General features: G+C 39.3%; 1 protein-coding gene across 15 annotated transcripts in view; it reads left to right on the forward strand.

The window, feature by feature from the left end:
• SOX6 (SRY-box transcription factor 6) overlaps positions 1 to 27,085 on the forward strand; it is a 561,796-nt gene that overhangs the window by 73,149 nt on the left and 461,562 nt on the right. For all 15 annotated transcript variants that reach the window (XM_072985711.2, XM_078383897.1, XM_078383892.1 and 12 more), the window contains one exon: positions 22,608 to 22,680. The gene's annotated coding sequence lies outside the window, so the exon portion shown is untranslated. The remainder of the gene's footprint in view (positions 1 to 22,607; positions 22,681 to 27,085) is intronic.

Below are 27,085 nucleotides of genomic sequence, written 5' to 3' on the forward strand. Positions count from 1 at the left end.
CCCTGCCTCCCGTGACAGTTGCCTCCTCAGAGACAGCACTCTGGCTTCCTTGCTCTGCCTCCTACAGCCACTTCCTCTGAGTGGGCACCTGCTAGAGGAGGCAGGGCTGGGAATTGCTGACTACCTATTCATCTGAGGGATAAATCCGCAAAAGCCACTGAACTAGTGGTTTGTGCCCATCTCTAGGGATGAATAATTTGCTGTGATGAAGAGACTTCACAAAGTAAATGCCAGCTTCAAATACATCCAGCGTGCAAGTACATGTTGGCATTTTGCGACTTTACAACATGGGTGAAAGTTACCAGGGTATGACCCATTTGATAAAATAATGTTACAGAGTTTGTTGGGAAAATACCAATGCACAGAACAAAAAAAATTGCAAGAATTAGAGTCAAAAGGCACTTTGCATTACACTTCTAAACTTTTTATTCTCTTTTTCCAAGTTTCAGGTTTTGGGCTATTTGTGAATGATTGAAAGATACTGCTTTTGTAATGCATTAATGTCATTAAACTCCTGGCCCTACCGTGCAAGCAAAATAATTCTGGTGCATCTTTTCCAAAGTTCCTTGAGGAGATGTGCATAGGACTCTGAACATATCACACACATTCTCTTATAATAATGCTATTGTTTACCTGTTTTTCTGGATTCCTGTCAGATTCTATCCCTCAAAAACTAATCAGGACCAAGCAGTTTTCTAGCTAAAATTTGAGGTTCTGCTCAGTTCCTGTTTATGTCTAGGAATATAAATCATATCCTTTGGGACCAGGTGTGGAAAAACACGTAGTTACCCTAGATGTTGGTGGGAGCATTTGGTATACTAAAAGAAAGTTAGTGAAAATTTAGAAGACCACACGTGCAGATCTGTGTTGTGTGTCCAGTTGGCATTTCCAGCAGAATGAAAAAAAAACATTTAAATGCCCTGACTTTGATCACACAAGGCATTCCAGAAGAGGAAATAATAATTGATGTATAAGTTCCTCTGGTTGTTGAAGAACATCATAACTGTTCTGACTTGGGATACAGCAATGATACAAGATGCTTGTTGCACCAAAATAATTTTCTAAAGTTCTTCAGCCAACATGTTACTCTCATTCCTATATTTCTTTTCCTATGAATAATTACATCTGATAATCAGCAGCAATAATCATACTTTTCATTTCTATAATATGGCCAAAGTATTCTAACTTTCTATATTTTATGTGTTGTATGAGTCTTTGGTCTTTCTCAGCTTTCTCACGCTCTCAGTTCAACAAATTCTTAACCATCTGCAATAAATCAGTGTTTGAAATGTTTCTGCCTTTTAAAAGGTAGTCTGTATTCAAATCCACTTCTCTTTACGAATAATTCAGAACATGTACTATAATACAATGTGCATTGTCAAATGGCTTTTGTTATTGTTGTTGCATATTACAGAATTGATCTTAAAAATGCTTTGGGTCATTTCTATGCTAACTTTTATAGAATGGCTGTGAATAATAATTATGTCCTGTCAAGTCAATTCTGACTTATGGCAATCCTTGCCTGAATTTTCTAGACATAAAGTACTTGGAAATAGTTTACCAGGTCCTTTCTTCTGGTGCTGCTCTAGTGCAGTGGTTCTTAACCTTTGTTACTCAGATGCTTTTGAACTGCAACTCCCAGAAACCCCAGTCAGCACAGCTGGTGGTGAAGGCTTCTGGGAGTTGCAGTCCAAAACTCCTGAGTAACCCAAGGTTAAGAACCAATGCTCTAGTGCTATGCAGCTTGCCCAAGCCTACACAGGTTGGTTCTTCTCCTGTGATGCACACTGGGGGATCAAATTCCTGACACCTGATTCTGCAGCCAAGTTCTCCAGAAAGTATCATGGCTGTGATTCTACTGTTAATTCATCTAAATTTGAAGGTAGTTATATTTGTCAACATGTTCCACATTTTCAGTTTCCTAGGCTGCTTCCTTTTTACTGATTACTATGATCTTGGTTTTCTTAATATTTGTTTTTAGACCATGTTCATTTATTACTTTGGGGACTTTATTTAGTAACCTTTGAAGACCATCTAAGTTGCTAGTTAGTAATCTGGGGCAGAATAAACCTTATTGGTGCTTGTAGAAGTTTGCATCACTTGTCACAGTAATTGTGGCTAATGTATGAGTTAAAGAGGCACACCTTAATCCTGTGCCTGGTCACTTGCTCAATTGTGCAGCCAAGATGCCCTGCAATACCTCATCATTTAACCATGGCACATTATGCAAACTTCAAGCAAACATCAATAGGTTTCTGGTCATTGTATCATCTGCACATGAGCTGTTATTGATAACCACTCCATTGATAATAATATCATCATTTGAATCAGCAAGTGGTTCTCTATAGATATTTTTAGAATATACAGTGGTGCCCCGCTCAACGATTACCTCGTTAGATGAGGAAATCTCTTAACGATGAGTATTTTGTGATTGCTATGTTTTAATAGGAAAAAAACGCTTGACGATGATCGGACCTATTTTTTGCTTTACAACGATCAAAACAGCTGATTGTCGGGTTTCAAAATGGCCACCCGCTGCTTCAAAATGGCTCCCCACTGTGTTTAGGAAGGCTTTTTCGCTTTACATGCACTGGAAAATAGCCGCCCTATGGAGGATCTTTGCTGGACGCTGAGGTATTTCGCCCATTGGAACGCATTGAACTGGTTTTCAATGCATTTCAATGGGTTTTTTTAGTTTCGCTTGACGACGATTTCGTTCTACAGTGATTTTGCTGGAATGGATTATCCTCGTCAAGCAAGGCACCACTGTACGTTGAAAATTAATGGGGAGAATATATATTCTTGTCACATTCCTTCTACACGTCTGTGTCATTTTCTTCTGATCTTTAATTTTCATTGCAGCTTTTTGTTGCTAATGCAGATTATCAGTCATTCAAATAGCTATTGAATCAAAACTTTTGTTAACCAGCACCTTGATCAGCTAGCTGAGTTGGGCTTGATTAAACCAAATCTGAGGTAAGAAAGGAAGCATTAATCTACCTTTATATCAACGTATATCTCCCCAAGTACCTGCGGAACAGTGCTGGCTTGGTTCCAGATTGTTCTCCAAATTGTGTGTGTGTCCTGCTCCTAATTTGGAAAAATTTCAATGTATTATTTTAAAAGAAAATCTTAAGTAAATGATTCACTAAGCTTGTAAATCCATAACCTCTACAAATGATTTCTTTTTCCTTTTGGGGTAATACAGTAAAGTTTGATGTTGCCATACTTCAGGGATGATTCTTGTAAAGTTTAATGAGAAGAAAAACTGCACAAGCTAGTACTCCATTATTATTAGAGAGCATATGCACACATGGTAGGTGAATGTTGAGACACAGTATGCAAGACAGAGCTTGCACCCATTTTTTTTTCCAATGACAAAAGAAAAGGGGAGAAACTTAAAGGGAAGGGCCATAATTCTGTAACTTCTGTACAAAAAAAATCAAGTCTGATACATGTGACCCATGGGGATGAACTAATTCAGAGAATCAAACAGTGCCCTATTTTGCTGCTTGTGTGTCACTCCAAAGAACATAGTCAGTGGGCTGCCTTTAGCATGGTATGTCTCTCATGTTCATTAGTTTGTTTCATTTTTATGTGGCCATTCTTCCAGTGAAGAGATTCAAGGCAATTCACATTAAGTTATTCAGTCTGGGAACTTATTTTTAAAAGGGGAAGGGAAGAGAAAAATAAAAATGAAAAGTGGGTCAAAAAGTAAAGGCCACATTCAGATGAGGAAAGAACAACTCTGTGAAAACTTTAGTGTCATTGGTCACATTCTTATTAGATTCATAATTTTAAAAAAGCTTATACATGAACTGGTTCTGTGGAGTAGCAGGTTGTTTATCAGAAATAACTTTACAGAGTTCGTCAGCAGCCTTCCAGTTTCGTCTTCCGCAGGTTGTAAGTTTATATAGTGTCTAATCTGCCAGTCTTTACTGTTCCATATTCTGTTGATTTCCTTTCTCCAGTTTTTGCTGCAGCAGTTTTATTAGAAGCAATAAGATGGGAGATGTGTGGTAGGTTTGAACTGTGTGGTGCTGTGAAAGAGTTCTGTGGCCTGATCTACACCTAAAGTGGCCACTTGTCCTCTTTTATATAAGACAAATCTTCCCTAGAGCTTGGAACTAGCTACTTACAAGTAACATAGTAACTTTCCCATAAACTTGTAGTATATTTATCTTTCTTACCACACCATTATTTGTTTCTTGATCCTCCTATTAGATTTTTCTCTTCTTAATAGCTCAGTTACAAGATACCAAGAAGTCCACCAAGTTCACCTGTGGGTTTAATGAGGATCAAATGTATTTGAAATCTGTCTACATTGGTTTGATTAATTTACTAATGCTAACATGCTTCTGATATCACCAGCAACTGTTTTGTGAATGACCACCACCAATAACATAATTGCCCACACATTTTGTGTTTCATTTCCATTGGATATAATGATCTACACTCCCAGTTTATATGTGTGAAATGTTTAAAATTAATCCAATTTTTCTGTCTCCTAAGGTACTCAATATGAACAGAAAAGTATAATACATGTATACAATTAAGAGTTATTAAGATTAAAAATACAGTGAGAACCATATCAGTAAAAGGAAGCACCAGCTGCCTTCAACTTTAATGTAGCATAGATGTCAAAAGCCTGTCTGAATAAAAAGATCTTTTTATGCCAACTCTCTCTGTGTATCTATATATACACACAACTGTAATTCAGCACAACATCTCATGTGTCCGATGAAGTGGACACCAGTTCACAAAAGCTGATACCACAATAAATGTGCTAGTCTTTCCAATGTAGTAAAATTCTTTGTTGGTCTTGCTGTTAACAAATTAACTTAGTGACCCCTTTGGAAAATGGGAAAAGAACATTACTTGTTGTCTTTAAGGAATCTTCAAGGCCTCTCATAGTCTTCTTTGGCATTATAAAATTGGTCATCTGCAAATCCAAGGAGGAGGTGCTAATCAGGGCAATGTTCACTATATTTATCCACAGAGTGGACATTCAGGCATGCTTACATATCAACTGGTGACCTTTTGGCTTTATGCATGTTTGTTACTACTAGAGGGTGCTAAGTGGAAATCTAGATTTGATGTCTTCCCAAGGTCTTCTTGTTCTGAGCCATTCTTTTTGTTTATGACAACTGTAACAGTATTTTGTGAAATCAGTAAAATTCCCAGTGTTCCTCTACATTATTTATGCTTCATGAATGAGTGAGCCATTCTGGTTTCAAAAGAGTAGGGCAACATTTCTGCTAGCAGTTGTGGTCATGGATAGTTATAAAACAGTGCACGTGGTCATCACACAATAATTGCAGAAGTCTCACTAGGAATCTAGGCTATGTACTTACACCAACTTTTTCATGGGCTATTGAAAGAAACAATAAATAATAAGTACATAGAGCTGTGGAGTTCTGTTTTCCAAGTGTTGCAAGCCCCCTCCTAGCTTCTTGGAGTGTTTGGTGTTATGTGATGTATTTTAAGCACCCCTGTGCATGCTGAAAAACAAAACAAAATAGAACCTGTGTGGACTTCCTTCTGGTTGTTGCTTTGCAATTCTTCTGGCTCTATTGCTTTGGTACTCCAGTGGCATTTATGGCGTGGGTTGAGGTGTCATGAGGAATGGAGCAGTTTGCTTCAACTCTTGTCACTGACTTTGATTCCCTAGGCTCTGAGTAGTTATCTGTAAAGGGATGAGAAATGACCACAGTGGCAATAGGAATCAAGTGATCACAGGGTAAGGACAGTGATCAACTTGTTAATATCCTATTTGCCAAGAACTCAAGGACATACAGTGGGGTCTTGACTTGAGATCTTAATCTGTATTGGAAGGCGGTTCTCAAGTCAAAAAGTCTGTAAGTCAAGTCTCCATTGACCTACAGTGCATTGAAAACCGATTAATCCCGTAACAGGCCGTTTTTGTTCCATTTTGGTTTTTTTCTGGTCTGTAAGTCAAATCTCAGTCTGCAAGTCAAACCTAAATTTTGCGGCCAGAGAAGTCTGTAACTCAAAAAGTCTGTAAGTCAAGCCGTCTGTAAGTCAAGGGTCCACTGTATTTCTGTTCTTGTGGGAATCTCTTGCTGTGCAATAAAGTCCCTATGGTAGGTTGCATCTGTCAGAAACCTTCAGCAACAGGTTCTCTTCCAAATTTCAGCAAAAGTTACACTAGTCTCTATAAAGCAAGCCAACACTGTTCGATGTCCTTGCTTTAGTACTTGTAGTAGGGAAGACCACACACAATGATAATCAGGAATATAATTTTTGAATGGCAAAGACTAAGTTGCTGTGTGTGTTAAACTGAATTTGAATAGTGGTAAGGTGATGGTGGCATCTTTTTTCTCATGTCTTTAAGCTTTGAGCTATATTTTCAGGGCAAAAATTACATATCATGCTTGTAGGGGTATGACTTACTTTTAATTACCAACCCATCAACTTGGGTCTTAAAGGCATATGAATTTCCAAATTGGACTAAAGCAGCAAGACCGTGGAGAGATGGGTGCATGTATGCATTTCCTCACTTAACCCTCCCCCAGTTATTATTAATTTTAAGGGCAGACCTCGCCAATCAAAAATATGGTGAGAAGTTACTTTGTGGAACAGTAACTTTGCAGAGATCATTGTCATTGTCTACAGAACAATGTTTCCTGGAAAGGGGACTGAATATCAACAAGGGTCCTGAAAGTCATCTCCAGGTGTGAAATGCTGCTTGTCTTTTTGTTTTGGGGCCATGTGTAAAATGTACAAATACTTGTGATGTAGTCCCACCCTTATGTCTGAGGAAGTTCATATTTAAATATAGCAGATGGTGTCTTTAAGGTGCCACAACATTTTTATCTTCTTTATTCTTTTAATTTTACTTTTGTTTATTGACTGATTTGCAGAGAAGATGACTTCAGTCATCATCCAACTGATGCCACACTCCAATAGATTGCCTCTCATGGCTGGTTTTAAAACTTAAAATTTTAGAGTCTGGAAAGCAGTCACGGATCTCTTACGTATATAGCATGTTTTTAGCACTGATTTGTTAGAACTTGTGAATATTTTAGATGCTCTTAAGGCCACTTGAATACTTGTGGTTAATTTGAAATTATTCTTTATCATTTCAGTGGAATGTAAAAGGAAAGCTAGGACTAACAATGGGATTTGTTTAAATCACACTTGAAATCGGTGCACTAAGAGATACTTAACCACCTAAAATCACCAGGATTACAAGGGTCTGATCTCACCTTTCTCTCTCTCTCTCTCTCTCTCTCTCTCTGTGTGTGTGTGTGTGTGTGAGAGAGAGAGAGAGAGAGAGAGAGAAAATGCTTGTTTGAGAACAGGAAGGATTTCCACTAAGCAACAAGTTTGTTGCCTCAAATCACTGAACAAGAAGAAATAAGGGCAGGGGGGTCATCCTGTGATTCTTATCATGATAGATGAAGGTCTTTGGACCCCCACATTTGGGACGTCTATGAGCAGAAAGGGAGGTTTGTAGGTAGTGGATGCTCCAAGGGTAGTGGTGGAGAGCTACCGAGTCTGAAACCACTTTGCTCCCCCTGAAACAACACCTAACAATATTGAACTCCTCCCACTGAAATGGGGGGGTAATTTCCCCCCAAACTTTCTATAGCTACTGTGAATCATTGGGGGCTCAGGATGTGGCAGTGGCTCAACTGCTCCCCCTCCCCCCAGTACCTGTTTTAGAAATGTTCTGCCAGTGGAATTTTGCAAACAGAGGAGTCTTGCTTTAGACCTACCTGAAATTAATTTATTCTTTAATTATTCCTCAGAAATATGTATTGCTATAGACTGTTCTTTGGTATTACATTTCAAAAGGAACACTAAAGTATCCTGCAATGTCAGATATACATTAGGGCAACACATATTTAGAAAGCAGTTTTGCAACAGCTTTGTCTTAAGAGTTTTCTTTCTTTCATTTCCCCCCTTTCATTCTCAATAATTGTATTACCTCAGAATATTCCAGACATTTGATTACATTATTTTTTTCTTTAAAATTATATATTATTGTCTTAAATTATTATTTCTTCTACAGCCCTTTCCTCTTTATTTAAGAACAGCTGCTATGTTTTCATTCTGGAGAGAAAAAGAAGTGGTGCATAACATTTCTCAACAGCTGCCCAAAAATTTGCATTATTATTTTTGTCTCATGGCTTGTTTGTTGTCTACTTGTGAGTGATGCATGCATGTATGTATGTCAGAAAGTCCATGCAAAGGAATTCAAACTACCTTGAGGTTTAGCCTGTTGCTCTGCAGTAACATCAGTCAAAACATCACGCAGGACTACTCTTGTCAGATGGAACCCTAGATCAGAATTTGAACCCATGATTAATATTGGCAGACAGATTTAAAATAAGACCCTTTTTGTGCTTAAATGTCATCATATATTCTTCCCAGTCTTCTTCCAAATACAAATACAGATACGTATATAACAGCCATTTCTTTCCTAGTTCTCCTGGTTTTCTACTGATCAGCAGAAGCTTAGAATCTCTTCCATCAGCAGGATAGGTCATCCAGATGCAGAGCCTCCCAAAAATATAAGCTCAAAAAAAAAACAAAGCCCAACTCGGTTATATACACCACTGGTTCTTAACCTTGGGTTACTCAGGAGTTTTGGACTGCAATTCCCAGAAGCCTTCACCACCAGCTGTCCTGACTGGGGTTTCTGGGAGTTGCAGTTCAAAAGCATCCGAGTAACAAAGGTTAAGAATCACTGATATACACCACTGGTTCTTAACCTTGGGTTACTCAGGAGTTTTGGACTGCAACTCCCAGAAGCCTTCACCACCAACTGTGCTGGCTGGGGTTTCTGGGAGTTGCAGTTCAAAAACATCCGAGTAACAAAGGTTAAGAACCACTGATATACACGAATCTTCAAGAAAATGTGCATCCATCACAAATAGAAATTTAACTTAGAGTCCAGATCAGCAGTTTTCTTTTCACTATCAGTATATGGAGACAGCCCTAGATGTGTGCATGTGTATGTGTTGCTAAAGTGAATGGTTTTAAATAATCTCACAGCAGTGGGAAAGTGAAACAATGAATTCCACCCCCCTCTCCTCTCCTGTTCTATCAACAGGAGTGTCCTCTTTAGCAGTCATTTTGTGGTATTCCTTCCTCCCGAACCCTAGAGCCAACCAATTTTTCTTCTTGTTGAAATCACAGTTTAACAGAAAAACCGGGATGGTGTTAGAAACTGAATGGTTTAAAGCACTGGTTCTTAACCTTGGGTTACTCAGGAGTTTTGGACTGCAACTCCCAGAAGCCTTCACCATCAACTGTGCTGGCTGGGGTTTCTGGGAGTTGCAGTTCAAAAACATCCGAGTAACAAAGGTTAAGAACCACTGGTTTAAAGAATGTAACCCTATACACATGTATCTAAAAACCAATGTAAAGGAGATTAGAATGTTCTTTGTGATTGTTATCGGTTTCAATCTTTGATTCTGGCCTTGAGTTTACACAAAGTACCATCCAAGCAACGCTGTTGTAGTCTGGTATGACAGTACTGACGTTATGTATTTGGAATTTAATGCCTGCTTAATTTAGGTGGTCTTGAAAGTCTCGGCTCAGATTTACTGTGGGCCCTGGGAAGCACTCTGAGAATGCCTAGTACAGACACAGCTACTGTGAAAGTGAATGGCACCATCATTTTTGGAACATCTTTAAAAATAGACTTGTACTTTTTTTAAAAAAATAGGGTCAGCTAGGGACACTGCAAAGCCAAGCCAGGTCATAGTTTGATTGTCTGATATCAATTTGATGCCTATTAAAGCAAGGCATGGACAACCCCTTTTAATGCCTCTGTTTAAATGTCTTGGACATAAAGGTAACCACTCTAGTAGTTTCATGTTACGGTTGAAATTCTGACCTACTGACTGTAATCACTGTATATATATCACATGTTAGAAAATATAAACAATAGTATGAAGTCGTAAATATCCTCATGTCACAGTTGTACTTTTTAAGTGCTTAAATTATGGATACAGAAATCAGAGATTTTTCCTTCCAAAAGTTCTTCATTTGAGAGTTGGTTCTGATTCTGTTGGTTTCTTCACTAGCCGGTATGCCTTTGATCACTGACCTTTGTTGAACTCATTTTAACACGTTGACTGCCAACCACTTTTCCAATCAACCTGGAGAAAGATGACTTTAGACAACTGAAGGAGACCACATGAGTGCAACCTCCTAACTGCTTCTGTCTCTCTAGACTGTGGGCATTTGGAGCTTACAAGGAGTGCAGTGGGTTATCAGTGATCATGTGCTACTTCTGTGTTTAAAGCCAGTGAGAAACTATAGCTAACAGCTCAGCTCGCTTTTGGATTGCATCATATCAGGAGGAATTAAGAACTCTTACAGAGACAGTTATAAAAATTATTGTTGTAATCAAGAGGGTCCATGATGGAGATCCTCCAAGAAAGGGTCATACCTTCTGTATTCAGTCAAGGCTGAGGAACCATTTTCACTTTTTGTGTGTGGAATGAGTCCACTTCAGTTCTAAGGATTCTGTGACTTAACAAATTGTCTTGAAAATCAAGAAGCACTTATAACTTCTTATAATCGGAAAAGCAGAGGGCAAAGAGACTTTTTAGATACATACCATTGCAAAAGTGAATCTATCCCCTGGTCCTTTTGTAGTGCCTGCTGAAGAGCAGATGAACACCAAGACTCTTCTAGAGGCAAACTAGCCCTGCTCTAGTTTTTCAGTAACAGGCAGATCTTTGCAAAGACTTGCTGACCTGTTTGCTCTTTGCAAAATGTGAAGAGTCCCATGGTCTGGACAAAATTTGTTCCTGATTCTAGTGCATTCTAAAAGGGTCCTTTCTCTTTTGTGACAACAGCTCGTTTTCCCATTTTCAGTTATACTTACTGTTGGACAATACCTATGAGGATGTGAAGACTTTGGATGTCTTGTAAAAGACTAAGTCAAGAATCCAAATGTTATATGAGGCAATTTAGGTGCTTTGCGCAAATGAGGATATTCCTTGTGCTGAATAATACCTTCTGACTTTGGATGATAAAACAAATATGACAAATATACTAGCCAAGATCCTATTGGCTGGTATCTTCTCGTGGAGCTTTGCTGATGCAGCAGAATGACGTCACCAGTAGTAGGACACTGCTGTCAATTGAAGTCCCCGCTTCAATTTTGGAATACATGTGACTCATGCACAATGAGATGAATTAGGGCACACACCTCTGATAGGTGACAGTCTGCCACTGCTGGTGACATTATCCCACTGTGCAAGTGAAGCTCTCTAAGAGGATACTGGCCATGATGTTCTATACTGGCCTACTCCTCTTAAAAGTCAACTTTATTTGCTATTAATAAAAAGCCAGTATTTTTATTTTAAAGAGTAAGACATTAAACTGCAGACATGTTCGTTGTAAATGCAATATATTTCGGGGGTGGTGACATGCAGTGAAAACCTATGCATATTTACTCAGAAGTAGGCCCCATTAAAATGTAAGAAGATAGCCAAGTTAAGAAGTTCGTGTAGGCGTTTGCTGCCATGTGACTTGACACATATCAGCAAATGCCTATGCTACCTTCTGGACTGTGGCATTTTGCCACAGAAATGTGTGCAATTGTATTATGCTAATGGTATTTTATCCATTACTATTTTAAGGTTTTTATCACTGCCTTGTGTCCCTTTATTGGGAGAAGGGGGGGATATACATTTTATTAATTTTACTTCCATAATAGCCAAGGTGGTTAACCACATTACTTTTTGAGACTGCAATCGTAAATGCACCTTCTAGAGAACAGAACCAATTAATTTTAATAGGGTTTGCATCTGAGTAAATATGCATAGGATTCCACTGCATGTCACCATCCTAGAAATGTAATGAACCATGAACATGGCTTTGGCTTAATATCTGCCTTTTAAAAGAGAAAGTAACATTGGTCCTTTTAATAATGGTAAATAAAGCTGATTTGAAGTAGGCTGGAGTGAATCAATACCATCCTAATCTCTTGGATAATTGACCTTTACTTTTCTTCTGCAAGAAGTTATTTTGAAAAGCTTAACTTTATAGCAAATTGACGGGAATGTTATGGTCTTCACTGTTAAACAGCCACTTATATTTGTGTTTAACTTGACAGCGACTGAAAGACAGAAACTTCCCTTTCACAGAAGGTGTTACTGAATTGGAACATTATGGTGCTGATCAGGGGTAAAATATAGTCCAACAGCAGAGAATGAAATGCTAGTCTATGGGAATTCAGGGTACTTTGTATGTGAAAATCTCCCTGGTGAATAAATGATCAGCATTCTCAGCTTTTGCAATGGTGTGAGAAGAGCAGAAGAGAGAAGATAAGCACACAAGACTTGGCTCTGTTTAAATGTGCTTAGTAGTAGTATCCTGAGCATACTCTTTGGTTTTGGATGCTACTTCCTCCCCACTCTCAGGGATATGTATGGGATTGCTTCCGAAGTGTCAATTTTGCATGGAAGTTATTTCCATGTACTGCTAATCCTTTCAGGATTAGGATGCATAATGGTCATCTTTGCAAATTTTAATTGACCTGCACAAATGTCATCATAGAAAACGTCTATGCTTTGCTGCCAAATAGGACATTTTTGAAGCTAAATGCTAATTTTCAAAAATTCATGTGATGATCATAAGCTTGCTAATGTTTTCAGCTTCATTCTGGGGAGGGAAAGGGGATCCATATTGCTAGCAGTGCATTTGCAGAGCAATGCAAGTACAGATATTCTACTTTGGGGACAGGAGAATCAGTTAAACAAACAATACTTTCATAGACCTGTATCTGTGATAAAAGTTCAACTTGAGAGTGCAGTTCCTTGAAGTTTTATTTAGAAACTACTACCACAACTAAAGTATTAGGATGTCAGAGATGTTCATAAAGCAACACTGGGTTCATGGATGCCTGCGATTTGAGATGGCAGAAATCTAGGTATTTTATGAGAAGAGCAACATTACCTTGTTTTAAGAAAGAAGATAGACAATGAGTCTCATGCCTTCCTAGAAGCAAGACTTTTCTAACTTGTCTGCCATTAATGATATTTTGGACCACCCTGACTCTTTGGTTGGAGGAAAATGCACAATGAATATAGTCATAGGTATCTGAGTGCATGTTCCAGCACTGAACCAAGGCACTGAAAACAAACTCAGGGCATATGCCATGTCTCCATTGAAACCTTGGCAGGCAGGCAGAGGTAGGATTTGCTTAATAGGGTGTGTACATAATATATGCTTTGAAAATGGTTTGTGAATTTAAGCTGAGACCACAAGCAGCTGCTGCAGTTTTACAGCAGCCATGTCATACAAGTAACCCAGTAAACAGCAGGCCAATAATGATGCTCCAGCTAACAACATAAACATATACATTTTTAGAGAACCAAATTACTAATAAAGATTGACATAAGATAATGTATGATGGGGGTGCTGGAAGGAGTGCTTTGTATAATTCCTTACCAGAATTTAAGTTTTGAGAACCACTTGTTGCAAAAATGCTCGTAGAGAATAGGTGGAATCCTCTGATGTTGTTAGACATTTTTCAACTACGTAGTGCAGGAAGTGAGGCTGGCTTCATACCTAAATGCATATTGGTAATGTTAGGTGTCCAGGTTATGCACAGCTCCTAAAACTGAGGATTCTCTTTAAAGAAAAGAAAAAACCTGATTTGTGGATTTATGTATCTTGAGATACAAATCAGTGTTCTGATATGTCACCAAAAAGAATACCTCGGGACAAGGATCACCAGAAGGAAGATATTAGTATAAAAATCAATATCAGTATACAAATTTTGCATTAAATTTTGTACACTAATGTAGGCTAGCTGATGCAAATATAGTCAAAACTGACTTTCAGTCCATGATCAAGTCGCTTACTAGCTTGTCTTTTCTTCTTATTTGTCTTTAAAGGAAGCAGCTGGGGAAGAATGGGATGTTGGGGAAAAGAAATTTCTAACTTTAAGAGCAGGCAGCTACTTAGCAGGAACCTGGTGGAGCTCACCTAGTACAGGTAAAGGGCAATGCCACTGACTGTCTTTGATTTCATCCTCTGTATGGGCAGCAATTTGCCATGCTGTGCTGCTCAGCCGGTCCAAGAGAGCAAGGTGTCCACTCAGCAGTTGGAGCTGGCAATGCCTCCCTCCCCAACCTTCCCCACATACTGCTGGCACTGCCAGAGAAGAAGAGTCAGGCAACATGGGAGGCAGTCATTTAGGGGAGGGGGCTGCCTATGGGCAGTCCACTGGGAATCAAAGCATGACAAATGCCCAGTGAAACTGCAACTGAAGTTGCAGTGATTTTACTGGGCACTTTCTCTTGTGCCTTGGTTCTGAGAGGAGCCCTGAGATCCAGGCTGTACAAATAGATCCCTGCTGTGTTGTACCACCTGTCTTTTCCTATTCCATCAACCATTGCATGTGTGGAAGGGTACGGACTGAGGAGCTGCCAGATTCAGGGCTAGTTTGGCCTCTGCCAAATAGGGCAGTTCACTGGCTGCACTATGTGGTGCAAGCACGCCAGCAGTGTATGCTCTATTTCCCCCCTTCCCTTTCTCACAGTGATTGGTCTGGATTGTGCTGAGTGTGGACCAAAAACTAGGGGAAAGGCCAGGAAGGACGGCAGTTAAATTTAAATTCTAGACTGCTGCCCATTCTATCATGCCATTCCAAGAAGAGGTACAGTAATACTTTCTGCCCTGCTAAGTATACCATGGCCGTCTGAATAGCTCAGTGAGTTAGGGAGCCAGAGGTTGAGAGTTCAATTCCCCACTTGTCTCCTGAGAGAAAAGCCAACCTGTGTGGCCCTGGGAGAAAAGCTAACCTGCACACTCCCAGGATGTCCCCAGAAGAAGGGAATGGTAAGCCACTTCTGAATACTCCATATCTAGAAAATGTTGAAAAGGAGCATTCCTTCTCAAACCATTCAGAAGTGTACCTTCCCAGTTGTTTGTGGGTGTGATATTGTTTAGGGCTTAGAACAGATTGTATTGTTAAAACTAGGGAGTTGTAGTTTGTCACGATGGAGGCCAAAGTAGATTCTGCAGGTGCTGTTATTAAGTTTCTTAATTTCTCACTAGGAGATTTTAAGAAACTGGAGACTTTTACATTAACTTTGTCTGTCCAAATTAGATGTTTGTATTGTGCAGATAAGACATTGTCACCTAAATGGTGTTCAGGGGGATGATGTAGTGGGTTTAGAAGTGACAAGATTAAAAGTAGAGGTAAATGATCACTATCTGTTCTATGTCCGACAGAGAATTCCTTAATCAATTTGGTTAATGATGGAGAAATTAACATATAGTCTACCACACTGCTACCCCTCCATGATACAAAATAAATTCTGCACAATTATCAAACAGTTCATTGCCATTTACAATATAAAGAGTAAGACGTTCTACCATCTGTGCCAGGCATATCCCACTATAATTAATCTTCAGATCTTTTGACGTTCTATGATTCATCAGGTTGTGATTCTCAAAGATCAACTAACTCCATAAGACAACCCAGTTGCAAGGTTAATAAAAACAACAAAGGCAAGAAGGGTTCCATACATCTTACCAAAAAAGGGAGAAGGATGGATTTTAAACCCTTATTTCAAATGCTAGATATAATGCAAAATGACCTAAGGAACAAAGGTGACCAAATAACTCCACAGCAAGGAAAAGGAAAAGCAAGAGAAGTGACTGCAAAAGAAGGAAATCAATGGCACACACTGAAAACGGGGGAGAAATCCAAAAAACCAGCAGCAGAGAAAGGGGAAGCCCCTGTATGGAAGAAGAGACAAGCTACCAAACAGACCTCAAAGATGCTATTGTCAGAGACACACTCTCCACTCCACGGAAATTCAGAGATGATTATAGCCAAAGTGGGCAGCAATGAAGTGGGAGGAAACAACAGCAGACAAATCCCAGTGCTGATACGAGACAGATATGCAACAGCTAAGAAAAGAAGGGGAATCTATTAGAGGCCCACATATGTGTATAGAAATACAAATTATTCTGCTAACTACAGAGCAAACCTTAAGACTGATCTGCAACTTGCTGATTTTAATCAGGCTAGGCATAAAGATCTAAACCATTTTCGGTGGAATTATAGCAGCTACAAGGGTAGATCCGCCTGGAACTTTATGAACTGACCAAATAGTTGTTGCAATGAGCCAGAGTGCTTAAACACCAGAACCATGAAACCTAGCTGGATGCCCCAGATAACCTGCTTGCATGGAAATATTGTTGTATACCCAGATGCTAAGATTGAGGTCCAAAAGACAGCCCCAACTACAAGGACCTGCTTATTGAAAATCCTTCATGGAACATAGCCGGTTGGGCCTCCAGACAGAGTGACCCAGGAATACTGGATTATTTAAGATTACATTATATAATTGCAGGACAGGAAACCTATAGCATTGATAATATTAGTTTGAATGACTATCTGGTGCTTAACAGCTATGCAGTTTCTAGCAGTGGAAAGGGTCACCCAAAAGCAGGGATGGCTTTAATGTTCTCCGGTGCTTTGGGGCTAGGGTTAAATGGCTGCCACCCCGTGACAAAATTGCTATGGCCGTCTTACTTGTTATCAGGTCAAGCACTTATTTGATTATCAATGCCTATATTCCTCCGTTGTCTTCTAAAAATCAAATAACCCAAATGTGGAACCAACTGGAACTTTATATTACAAATTTAGAATCTATAGCCCCCAATGCATGTGTGATACAGTACTGTACTTATGGGAGACCTGAATGCAAGAACTGGATCGAACAAGATCCAGATGCAAGAACTTTACTCTTCCAATGTCTGGGGTACAAACTCTGTAGAGAAAAGGGTCACTGTATGTTAGAATGTATTTGATAGCACACAATTATTATTAAATTTAATATATTGAATAAACCACACAAGGATTTCTGATTAATTATTGCCAGGTTGCAAGTGATATATTTTGACTTCCTTATCTATTCTGCATCTTTAAATATTTATTGAAAAATGGTTTAGGGATTATACCAGAACTTGAAAGATTTAATCAGTTGAACTTCAGCTCCCATTAACCTTCTGCAAGCATTCCTGGGAATCATTCTCTTCAAAAAAGGAACTTTTCCAGTCTCTGAAATGTAGCACTTTGGCCAAAATCCTCTCGAGCAGCTATGCAGATGGCATAACTTTGGGAGGCAAATTGCCTCAAATGAGGAAATCACTATAGATGTCATCTGGACATGCTCAGCAAAGGCCCCAGGAATTTCTCTGTCAAAAGACTGAGGGGAGGAAGAGGGAAAGAAATTGTATCAGGGTTAAGTGTGTAGTGCATGGCTCTTATGCAGCTGCAGCAACGGAATCATGTGGTGAAGAAATATTTAATTTTAAACTGGGATTGAGGGCCTGCATCCCTTTGAACAGCCGTCTCAAACTTGCAACCATCTAGGTATGATGGACTTGGATTGCAGCTTACAGAATCCCACACACACACACCACCCTTTACTGAGGCATTTTGGAAACTGCAGTCCAACATACAGTAGTTGGGAGTTCCCACATGGGGAAAGGCTGGCTTGGAAGCCTTGACCTTAATTTTGTTTAGACATAACCATGTAAAATGAACCAAGAGTGCCTTTTTAGCTGTACTGTTTATGTATTTCATAGCAAAGAACAAGAGGTTTCCCCTGCCTTGCACTGGAAACATGTCAAATGGGCCAGGCCAGATTTTTTCTGGAACCCAAATAAGGTTAAACTGAGGTGGATTTTAATGGCTGTGCTTGAACTGGTGTGAGGACAACTGCTGTTCATTTTCTAGCAAACAGCGTCTTTAGTTTTAACATGTGCTACTCCGTGGGTTTTTAGATTTAGACATATACCTCCTAAACGCTCTCACACCATGGGAAACTCTGCACAAAGTACTTACTGTGTGTGTTACGTGGATAAGATGCAGAGGTGAGTGAAAACAAGGAGAAAAACACAGATTGAAAATAACCTGCATTGAAGACTGTATGGATTTGAGGTGCGGGGTGGGATAGTGAAAGCTGATTTGGGAAACATTTCTCCTGAAGTTGCTGAAGGAGTAGTTCTCTAATACACTGACCTTGTTCAGATGAGACTAAGTGGAATGGACTGAGCTGTGTGTTAGATTGCCACCCAGCTCTGCCTGATTGCCTTCATAATGGTGCAGCCTGCAGCTGATTCCCAGTTCTGAGGTGTTATGTGAACAACAGGAGGCCTTAATTTGCTCAGGATCACTGGGCATGGTTAGCCCTATTCTGTCTTCTCACTTACTTGCTTTTTTGCCTGGAGCATCAAAGCTTTCACATGCAAATCTTTCCAATGCTGTTCTTTTGCTGCCATGTGCTTCTCCTTCTCTTAAAAAAGTTGTGCGTGTAACCTTCATGCTTAATTGTGTAGCCCGTTATAAAGTGTTGATGCTTTGTTCCCCAATTCTCTACATGAGGTGGTGTGCATTAAAGTATATTTGTACTTTTTCAGATTAATTAGCTGTGACCTTACGAACTGCTGTCCTTGTTTAATTGGTGTCTCCAAAGTATAGTAATGGCATAAATCATCTACTAATGAGATTCAGAGCCGGTTGCAGACATATAACCACACTGCATTGATAACAGCAAATGAGAGTTGTTGGTTTTATACTGGGTTGTATAGGATTGCCAGCTCTTTATCTGGACCTAATCCCCTGCCTGTAAAAGCAGTGCAGAAAGTAAACAGCTAAAACATTGGCTCAGTTGGTTTTTTTTAATTTCTAGAAAAGTTGACATTCATTGAATTTCATGCTGCTACTAAAGCACAAGAGAGCAAGACCTGGGTGGTTGTGGCGGAGGGAATAGAATCACGTTTAACTGTTGCAGAGATTATGTGTTTGGATGTAGGCATCTGGAATGGGGGGAAATTGACTGAAACAAATTAGGCACCAAAATGGCAGCCTTCAGATGTAATAAATAATAAATGTAACAATAAAGGTGTGGTTTTGTGTGAAGATGCCTCTTAAGTTTACATGTTCCTTCCTCCTCTCCCATGCAACAATTTACTAAATAACCCAAGGCTTCCTGGCAAACCATGGTTTGTTGTTGCATGCAAACACACCAAACAATGGTTTTCTCAAACATTAAAGCCCTGAATATCAGGACCAGAAGTCAATTGTATTGTACTAAGGCTATAGGTTGTTGCATATGCATTTGAAGTGATAAGCAGGAGAAGGAAGTGGCTCACTGCTTCTTATCTGCATTCCTATCTGAATGCATCTACTATTTCACAGCAAGAAAAAGGAAGAAACTTCTTCAATATTCAATATGTAGGAGTTGGGATACAGAAATGTCAGAGAGAAATGGTAACTGATTCTCAAGAATGTGACATGACAGGTCAAACGAACATTAAAAGAAGTGATCTGCTCCCAAATACTGTATGTATTTTCTTTAAAAATGCCTCTACCTTTCTAACAATTAGGTCCTTGAAAAGTTTCCTTGAGCACAAGTGAAGGCTTTAAATAGCTTAAGTTGAGCAGTGAGATGCAGCAGCAGAGAAGAGCCTGGGGACCAGAGGTTTCCTGTTCTTCATAAATTATCTGATTAGGTACATCAGAGAATTCATGAGTTGGGAAAATATCCTCTGAGTTTGGGAAATTTTGGCTATTCAATATTGAATTGCTTACTCATTCAAAGAAGTAAAAATAAAAATCTAGCACAGGAAAAGAGTTATGCTTGTTTCATGTGATTATGGAACTAATGGCATGATAATGTGTTGAACTGAATTAGCAGACTGCTTCTGTGAGGGTTGATGGTATGCTCTGCCAAAGTATGTTTTGTATTGTAGACAATTATTGCTTCCTGTAGTCTTTTGGTGCTACCTCTTACATGCAGGGATGGGGTGGCGCTGCGGGCTAAACTGCAGATTCCTGTGCTGCAGGGTCAGAAGACCAAGCAGTCGTAAGATCAAATCCACACGATGGAGTGAGCGCCCGTCGCTTGTCCCAGCTCCCGCCAAACTAGCGGGTTTGAAAGCATGCAAATGCAAGTAGATAAATAGGGACCACCTCGGTGGGAAGGTAACAGCGTTCCGTGTCTAAGTCGCACTGGCCATGTGATCACATAAGATTGTCTTCGGACAAAAACGCTGGCTCTATGGCTTGGAAATGGGGATGAACACTGCCCTCTAGAGTTGAACACGACTGGACAAAAATTGTCAAGGGGAACCTTTACCTTTACCTTACATGCAGGGTTAGTTCAAATGAGAAGGAAGTGCTGAAACTTATGGCATTTTTTTTCAATCTGTTTTTTAAAAATAATACACATGGGGCTGCAAATGGGGGGAAAACAGCATCTGAACTTCAAAGTTTTAAGAATATTAAAAGTCCTGTGAAAACATACAAAATTTACTTGGCGCTCACCCTGTGGCATATTGCTTCTTCTCAGCCAGATGTAAACATTCTCCCCATGGTTGTTTACCAAACATTGTTGTTTTCTTCCAGATTTGAGCCAAACAACTTAAGTGCACCTAGTCTGTGTAAGAGGCACTGTACCTCTGTGATGATTCGAGCAAGCATTTTCTAGCTATTGATGCCCATGGAAGGGCTGGCTCAAAGCATTTTCTTGACTTAGGTGGAGACACACAGTATGAGAGGAAGCACCCCCAACAGCCCAATGATGTTTTGACCAAATAGTTATTCCCCTCTTTGGGGTCAATAGCTTAATAGCACCTATAGAAATCTCTGATAGAACTGGACCACTTGTGTTGCAGCCTCTAGGAAACAAAACTCTGCTTTTGGGTTTGTTTTTTTTTTTTTTTTACATTTTGAAATGGTCTCTGTCCTTCATATTGGGCTTCATTGGAGGTTTCCTTTTCCTTTTGGTTTTGAGACCAAAGACAAGATAGCATCCCACTTCCAGTATCCACATGTGGAAGCAAACTAAGTTGGAAGTTGGATCTTATGTCAACACTGGCAGTGGGCAGCTTTTTAACGTGCTAGATTAGTGATGGCGAACCTATGGCACGCATGCCATAGCTGGCACGCGAAGCCGTTTCTTCTGGCACGCGAGTGAGCGGCCCACCCACCTACCTTTGTGGAAACAAACCTTTTGAAGTGGCTGCAGCTGGAATTCCCCCTTCCTCTTCCTGTTCTGGGTCCTTTAACTTCCTGTCTGTCCCCATTACTCCCCCTTTAACTTGCTGTCCATCCCATTGATTCACCCTTTAATTTCCTGTCCGTCCCCATGATTCCCCTTGAAACTGCCACTTCCTGTTCCAGTTCTGGTCTTCCGGACGGCAGGGCAGCCACTGGTTTCTTCCCCACCCCCTCATTTTGGGCACTCAAGAAGGTTTGCCTCCACTGTGCTAGATTGTAACAGAGGAGGTGGATCTAAAACACTGCTCTGTCTTCTAATATCTTGCCATACTCCACTAGGTGCCTGAGGCAACGTCCTCACTTTGCTCCATGGTGGGACTCTCTCTCTCTCTCTTCATTTTGCACGGTCCCAATGCATTTTGCCTACTACTTGGAAATATATGTTCTGTATATGTCATATAATGTATATTATAGATATTTTAAAAACTAAAATATATGATATGGTTGATCATATCATTACTTCTGTCTGCTTTGCATCACTATCAAGCATTCATATCCTGTTTTTCAGGAAAAGATGGAAACAAAAAGCAGTGTCTAGCTTATCAGTAAAATATTACTGATCTGATAGAATAAAAGCATGATAGATTATTTACACAATATGTATCGTATTATGAAACTCATTCCCTTACTTGTCTCCTATGCTAAAATACATTGGATTGATAGATGTGGAGTAGGTTGTAACTCCAAGAAATAGTTCAGAAGTAATATGATTTCAATGTCATGAAAGCCTTTGTGCAGAAACCCTTTATGGTTGCATTTCCGAGGTTTACCCTGGACACGAATATATTTTTATTTGCCATCCTCCCTCTCAAAATTACGAATTGTGAACAATTCAGTAGGAGTGGTACAGAGATCTTGATTCAAGCAAGTGCTTCATATTCATTTCTATTTTCAGGGTAGTATTACTGGTATCTGTGCCCATGTTCTGGAACACCAACAAGGACTTTGCAACAAAGTGCCTTTTGTTTTCTCAAGAACTAAAACAGCTGCAGATAGACCAAACAATAAAAATAAACTCCTGCTGAACTACCTTCTGACACTCGGGGGTTCTGGAGAGAGGAAACCAGGGATATTTAGAGGCATAAAGTGACTCATTGTGTGAGTGAAAGAATGTTATAAGGCAAGCCTGTGGCTTGGAGTTGCATCTGTTACCTTTCTGGCCAGCACTGAGGGGCATTTAGCAAGCAGGAGAGGGGGAGATTAAATTGAATAGTGTTTAATACTGACTGCATTGTAGAAGAATCACTTTCAGCTTTGAATCCAAACCTGAGTCACAGATTTAAAAAACAACAGCACAGCAACCCCTAGGTTTGGTTCTATTTACACTCTAACCAAAAGTTCAGCCATAGAAAGTTGTATCTTCGTCTGGACTCAAGCTCAAAAATGTAGTTCACTGTATCTCCTCTACCAACCCACAACAAGCTTGTACCATTTTTTTTGGCAGCCTATTAACTTTTGTGGACTTAATCATAAGAATGTTTTAATTAATATTTCCTTTCCTTCAACTATTCTTCCTTTTTTTCAGGTCAATTTCATGAATTCAAAAGAAACTTTCCAGTGATTTGTCTGGGTTCCAGGGTTGAATTTCGTGTGTATTTGTAAGTACTGTTGTGTTTTAATATCTATCTGTATTTGAAGAGAAGCCTTTGGGGTTGTTTGCTTGGTTTTTTTATTACATCATCATCATCATCATCATCATCATCATCATCATCATCATCATCATCATCATCATCATCATCATCATTATTATTATTATTATTATTATTATTATTATTATTATTATTATTATTATTATTAAGTTGATGAATTCTCCTGCCATTCAAGAGAAATTTAGACAACCACCTGGCAGATATCTTTTGATTTATATTCCTACATTGAGCAGGGAGTTGGACTCGACAGCCTTATAGTCCCCTTCCAACTTCATGATTCTGTGATTCTATTCTGTATTTCATTTCTAATAACAAAACATCACAGCACGAAACAAGTGATACAATACCATAGGTAAAACCATGTTAGTTTCATGCACAGTGCAAATCCATTGATGACTTCTTCCCTGCATACTGCATTGGTGTGCAGCTGTGGTGCTCTCCACACGGGCAGAGCGAGAGGGAGAGAGAGAATATTGGAACCGGAGTACTCATTGCAAGAGAGGCCCTTCTAAATACTCTCTGTGCAACAGAGAGACTCTTTGTCAGATTGTGCCAGCAATGCCAGCTTATATTCCAGGGATATAGGGAAGAGAGTCAATGAGTTGGAGCCAAACTTCGTCATGCTTAGATTAGACCCACTGAAATCAATTACCATAGCTTAGTTAGTCGTGACTCCTGGTAATGATTTCTTGAATTCAGTCAGTGTTCATTCTAAAAAAAAGGAGAGAGAGATGTTTACAGTTGCACTACATGGCCTATTTCGAATAACTTGCTGAATTTAAATTCTGTGTTTAAACGATGATTGTGAAGACATAGCAGATACTTTTGAAATAGGGAAAATGGATTTACAGGTACTTAAAATTGTGAAAACATTTCAAAATATATTTGCAATGTGCATAACGGGAAAAATGAGCAAAACTTCTAAAGTACATGTAAAAATAGTTAAACCATGCCTCCCTGTGTGACCACCCTGTAGCAGGTTTAATCAATAGCCATAAAGAATGGGCTAAACTGAGTACAAAGCGTGATCTCCCTTTTAAGAATATTATTTGCATGTATCTACGTGATGCTTGCTTAAAGTGGAATAAGACACAGGAATCCTGAAAATTGCTTTCGTTGTCAAAGACAAGCTGACTAAGGAGGAAATGTGGATCTACAAAAAGTCAACACTGCATTTTTCCACATAAGAGTTTCTTTTGGGCTTTGGTCAGATGGGATCAGAGGACCAAGGAAACAGCGTAGTTGACATAGTTGACCACGGAAACAGCATTCAGGTGAAGTGGACAAGCTGTGGCTTGTATATTGAATAATGAAACACCACGGGGAATAAGAAAATATTGATTCTGCTTAAAATTAACAGCACAGGTCTCACTAAATCGACTTGCTGGCTTGAATGGGATTTTGGTGAACATGGTCAAGTCCTATTAACTCAAGTCCTATTAACTGCTCTAGTTGGGGTAAAACATTGAATTCTGTGCTCACAGTTCAAAGGTGCTTCCTAGCAATTGTGTTTAGAATTGCAGATTAAGTATGTTGACAAAGTTGTAAAGCACTTCTTACATTGCAGCTGACTAATCTTGCTGTGTAATTTAAAAGATTTATGTACACTTTAGGCATCCTGTGTTTGCACCTCAAAGTTTACATTCACTTGAGCTAAAAATAACATCTAGGCTTAGAAGTGGACTGCAGTTTGGTTCACACATGCATCTCTGTCACTTGATTTGTCACGCTTTGGTGATTCACAGGTGAATGAAATGTTTTCAGCATTGTCTCTTGGGTAAAGTGAAGCAATGTGTTTTAAATTGTGACATTCTGTTCACTAGATCACAATGAGAACCTGCACTACTCCTGATCAGAACTTCTAGTTGTATTTTAGCTTTATGCAAGGCTTTGTAATTATCACCATTGTCAGGAGTGACTGTGCCTACAAAAGAGTGTTACAGGATCATGTTGAGGAGGAGGTCTTGAGTCAGTGTGCAACAGGTGGCATTAGGTAACCCCAGTAGGTAGGTTTTTTTTATAGTTCAATGCTTCTTTGCTAAATGGTTCTACTCTACTGCTTAGTTAACAAGCTTTTGAGAACTCAGCAGCTTGCTGACAACTTTCTGTCATTTTTGTCCTAATAAAGGACCAGTGAGATCTTGGGATCTCAAATTCTAACTGTTCCAGCCAGCATGGCTGATGGTGGGGAATGAATGAAGCCCAAGATCCACAGATTCCTCCCTCCTGCTCTTAGGATATTATGGTCTTAAAATAGACCATATTTAAAACACAAAGTGGTGATTTGGTTTTCTTTTAAACCTCTTGGAATTTAAACTTTGGTTCATGGAAGAGGATCTAATACCAGAGAAAATGAAACTTATGAGTCTCTTCTCTCCTTCAAATGCATTTTACTGGCTTTGCCAGATGTGGCTTGGAGTTGCCTCAATGGAGATGGGGGTGTTTGTAAAGTGGGAAAATAAGTGATGGTAAGGGAAAGGGGTCAATAGGTTTAATCTACTTTTTATAGAGAGATCTTCAATCTTGAAAGAAATTATGGCTCAGAATAGTTTTCAAAGCATAGCCATGTTAATCTGTGCAAGCATTACAGACAAAAACAAAACAAAAGGCAAAATTGTTTTGGCAACTGAAAGACTGATTGCCATATTTTAATGTGAATGTTTGTGGATTAAGTCCACTTCCTCAAACATAATAGTGAGACTACACAAATTAAACTTTTATATCTGAAGAAGTGCACTTGATCTATGGTACCTCAGATTAAAATATGTGTAATAGTCAGTCAACAACTTCCTTATCTGTAACTGTAAAGCTACAACTTTAAAGCCTGTATCTTTCCTAACTTACATGTGAGAAAAACACTAACAAGTTCCATCTACCATGAACTTTTGGAAATCTAAGTTTTTTGCACTAACAACTGATGCAGGTCTGATGAAGTGATCATCCAGATCCATGAAAGCTAGCAGATTGTATGATTTCTTGAGTGGTCTATAAAGGTATCACCCAAGCCTGCATTTATGAAGCAGTTAAGATGCCGAAACGTCTCTTTCTCTCTCTCTCTGTTGAATGTGGCTCAAAATAGTAGATGTTGTCTTCTTCCTTTTCTTTGTAGCATATATTTGGTAGTTTGTGTGTGTATGCACACCTATCCTCTCCCCATATCTCAAGGGTGGCTTGATTCATCTAGTGATATAAAAACAAAATCACTTAGCACTGGCCATTCATTCATCATAGTAGATGGTGCAGTAAAAGGTTAACAGCTCAGTGGATGGATGAGATCTACGATAAATAACTGTGCTGTTTAGAAGCCTGGTGATATAAGTTTACAGCAGGTAAAAGAGAGCTTTTACCCACTTAGCACAATGTGGGGTAAAAATAGTACTATAAAAACATCTGTATGTCTAAAATTGATTGGAACTCTTAATGAAACTTGTATAGTAGTAAGATGTGAAATAGTGAAATGTGATTTGTAAAAACCATGACATCAGATTCTAGAACTGTTTCTGTGTTAGGATAAAGTGATACATACTGATCGTATAAATTCTACTGAATTCTACTTAAACAATATACTCTGTCACATTTACACTGGAACCTGGCTACGTGTATATGTATTTTCTAACCCAGTGTGATGGATGACAGAACAGTAAGAAACCTCTGAGAAGGCACTCCTTTGGTTGTTGTGGGTTTTTCGGGCTCTTTGGCCATGTTCTGAAGGTTGTTCTTCCTAACGTTTCACCAGTCTCTGTGGCCGGCATCTTCAGAGGACAGCACTGGTGAAACGTTAGGAAGAACAACCTTCAGAACATGGCCAAAGAGCCCGAAAAACCCACAACAACCATTAGATCCCGGCCGTGAAAGACTTCACGAACAGGCACTCCTTTGCTCTTTAGAGAAGTTCATTGGCCAACTGCGGCTATTCTGTAGCAGCAGGAAAGACAGAAAAGTCCAGATGGTGCTTCAAAAACAGATTAGTTATTTAGGTATCAGCTTCAGTAGTTTAACATCCTCCTTGTTTAGAGGCATTATTGTTTATGTATAATAGTTCAGATTTAAAACAAGAGAATCATAGATTTGTAGAGCTGGAAGGGACCTCACAGGGCCATTGAGTTCCACACCTTCTCTGCAGGTAACGCATCCCTGACGAGTGGCCACCTATCCTGTTTAAAAACCTGCAGTGAAGGACAGGCCACTGTTCTGTTTTGACTTTTATATTTTACATTTTAATTTTTCTTCCATTCCTCTTTCTATTTTTATTTACCAAGAGCGGAATTAATCAGTCATAGAATTTCCCAGCCAACAGTATTAACACTAATGCACACAGTTTCCCTCTTTTCCTGTCTTCTGGATTATGTGGCTG

This window comes from Pogona vitticeps, chromosome 1 (genome assembly GCF_051106095.1).
Source record: "Pogona vitticeps strain Pit_001003342236 chromosome 1, PviZW2.1, whole genome shotgun sequence".
NCBI classification, from domain to species: domain Eukaryota; kingdom Metazoa; phylum Chordata; class Lepidosauria; order Squamata; family Agamidae; genus Pogona; species Pogona vitticeps.